The sequence below is a fragment of the Vombatus ursinus genome, unplaced genomic scaffold, assembly GCF_900497805.2.
Source record: "Vombatus ursinus unplaced genomic scaffold, bare-nosed wombat genome assembly UNPS02014807.1, whole genome shotgun sequence".
Taxonomy (NCBI): domain Eukaryota; kingdom Metazoa; phylum Chordata; class Mammalia; order Diprotodontia; family Vombatidae; genus Vombatus; species Vombatus ursinus.
Genome location: NW_020954585.1, coordinates 47,961,274 through 47,964,099, shown reverse-complemented (window position 1 = coordinate 47,964,099; position 2,826 = coordinate 47,961,274). Strand labels below are relative to the sequence as shown.

The following is a 2,826-nucleotide window of genomic DNA, read 5'->3' as shown; positions in this document are numbered from 1 at the left end:
ACAAGAAAAAGTAGGTGAAGAATGTTTGTCATATTGTTGGATGGACAGATTACTGAGGTAGAAAACCAGTACATATATCTTGGGCATATATTGAAAATGAATGAGCTCTGTCCAGAATTGCAAAGGAGGAAGAAAGGGGGCTGAATTGCTTTTGGAAAACTGTCCAACCCTTCCAACCTCCCCAAGCTACTCCCTAAGACAAAAATCCATTTTTAAATGCAATCTTTTAGTGATGGTGTATGGTTAAAAACATATGTATGCTGATCAGTAAGGCCAGATTATGGAAGTCCTGAATGCGGCAATAAGACATCTTATTCTGGTTTCTTCCAAACCTTCATCTTGAGTACCTGCAACTCTTTCCTCCACCATTTCTTCTACATTTCCTTTTTTTTTTTAAATTAAAAGGACGCAAATCAATCAACCAATTTTAAAGCACCTAATATGTGCCAGATGTGCTAGTAGTTTTGAGGGATACAAATAAAAAAGTCAGACAGTTTCTGCCCTCAAGGTTAATATGATTCTAGTAGGGAGACAGATCCCCAAGGACAGTAAAGAAAACACAACAGGAATGAGCCAAATAGGCATCTGCTTTTCTGTACATAAGCCAATGATTGAGAAAGAGAATACTTAAAATAATTCTCACTTCTCTGTGAACTTCTCTGATTGCTTTGCAACATCTCTTAATATGGAAACATATTTATTTAACTCCCTTTGACCTTTTATTCTTTGACATGAACTTTATCTTTTGTTCTATTGGCACTGAAAATTATTTCATTTTATTTTTTTTCTTATGACTCACCATTTTCTTTATTTGCACAAACTAGTGAATAATCATACCCTGGCTGGGGAAAAAAACAGTGGTTTAGGGTTTAAACAAGTCTTTCTGTCCTGAAGCATCTATTTTGAAGGTTTGGTACTAGCAGCTTTAGCCCCAACATCTTTGTGTTTGGACTCAGCAGGCTTGGGGTCAGCAAGCTTAGTGGCCTTAGAATCACTGGGCTTTGTGGCCTCATTATCAGACTTGATTGCCTTGGAATCAGACTTGGTGACCTTGGCATCAGATTTGCTGGCCTTGGGGCCATATTTGGTAGCCTTGGGATCAGACTTACTGACCTGGGTGGCGGACTTGGTAACCTTGGGGTCAGTGGGCTTGGCAACCTTGGGGTCACTGGTTCTGGCAACCTTAGAGCCAGGCTTCGTGATCCTAGGGCCTGGACATTTGGTGCTGACTCTAGGGCTTGGATGCTTGGTGCCCATCTTATGGCCAGCATGCTGGGCACTGGCCTTGGGGATCTTGGGCTTGAATATCTTGGCCTTGGTGCTCAGGGCCTTGATGGTCTCTGCTCAGGCCTTCATGACTTTGGCATTGGTGGCCTGCATCTTCTTCAGCCTCTTCTTGTTGTGTTTCTTGGCAAAGCACATGTTTCTCAAAAACTTGGGGTCAACCCCTTTCAGAGGCCCGTATCTCTGTGACCTAGGTTTCTTGATGCCATTTCTGTGCCATTTTCGTGATTGGTTATGGGGGGTTTGGTTCTCAGACTTAGCCATCTTTATACCACAGCCTGTGCTAATAGGCATTCCACTGACCAGAAGAGGCCAAAGAGAGAGAAATTTCATTTTAGATTAGTTTTCATTAAATTTCTTCTCTGAAACCTACCAGCAGCTTTGATGATGCCCACAGGGGTCAATTAGTTATTATTATAAGTTATTTATTATTAACCCTATTTGTATAATTTGTATCCCTATCACTTTGTGCTAAGCACTATACTAAGTGATGGGGAAAGACAATCCCTGCCTGTCAAGGAGCAAACAATTGAATGCAGAAGACAACAAGCAGACAAATATGTACAACAATCTATATACAGGAAATAAAAGAGGAAAGGCACTAGAATTAGTAGAGATTGGGAAAGCCTTCCTGTAGAAGATGGGATTTTAGTTGGAACTCAAAGGAAGTCAGGATCAGTGTGATATACTGAAAAGGACACTGGAGTTAGGGTCAGAGGACCTTGGTTTCAATCTCAGCTCTGCAATTTGCTGTCTGTGTGACCTTGAGCAAGTTTCTTCATTTTCCTGGACCTCAGTTTCATCATCTATAAAATGAGAAAGTTGGACTAGGTGATTGGTAAGGTTCTTCCTCCTTTAAATCTTAGGATTCTTTTTGCTCTAATGGTTGTCAAATCAAAACAACTCCCACCTGATGAAATTCATAGGCACTAATTAATTCACTCTTATAAATTTTCTTGATTATATTTCATCACTGCTACTTATATGTCTTGTTTCTCAGCATTCCTATGAAGGTGAATTCCCAAGGATTTTATGTTCCAAAGGTTTCTATTTGGAAAGACACCAGTTCCTTTGGTCACTGAAATTAGCAAGAGCTCACAGACACAATTATAAATCCAAGCACAAATGGAACTTTCTTGCTCTCTTCCTTCCTTCCTTCCTTCCTTCCTTCCTTTCTTTCTTTCATTCTTTCTTTCTTTCTTTCTTTCTTTCTTTCTTTCTTTCTTTCTTTCTTTCTTTCTTTCTTTCTTTCTTTCTTTCTTTCTTTCTTTCTTCCTTAGTCCATCTCACCCAGGCTAGAAGTGCAGGGGCTATTCACAAATCCATTCATCTACTGTTCATCATGAAACCTTGTTCTCTTTCTGACCTGGTCCCGTCCTTACACAACCTGGTTGCCACCTCCTTCTGGAAGCTCACTCTGTCAATACAAATTTTAGTACAGGCATGTTTTTGGTATAATTCACTGTAGGTCAGAATGCCCAAGCTCAAAAGATCCACTAGCTTAGTTTCCCTGTTAGCTAGACCTGCAGATATGTGCAACTA

The 2,826-nt window shown here is 40.2% G+C and overlaps 1 pseudogene; it reads right to left on the bottom strand.

The window, feature by feature from the left end:
• Positions 1-897: 897 nt before the first annotated feature.
• LOC114052012 lies at positions 898-1,548 on the bottom strand (annotated as a pseudogene).
• Between the last annotated feature and the right edge of the window lie 1,278 nt (positions 1,549-2,826).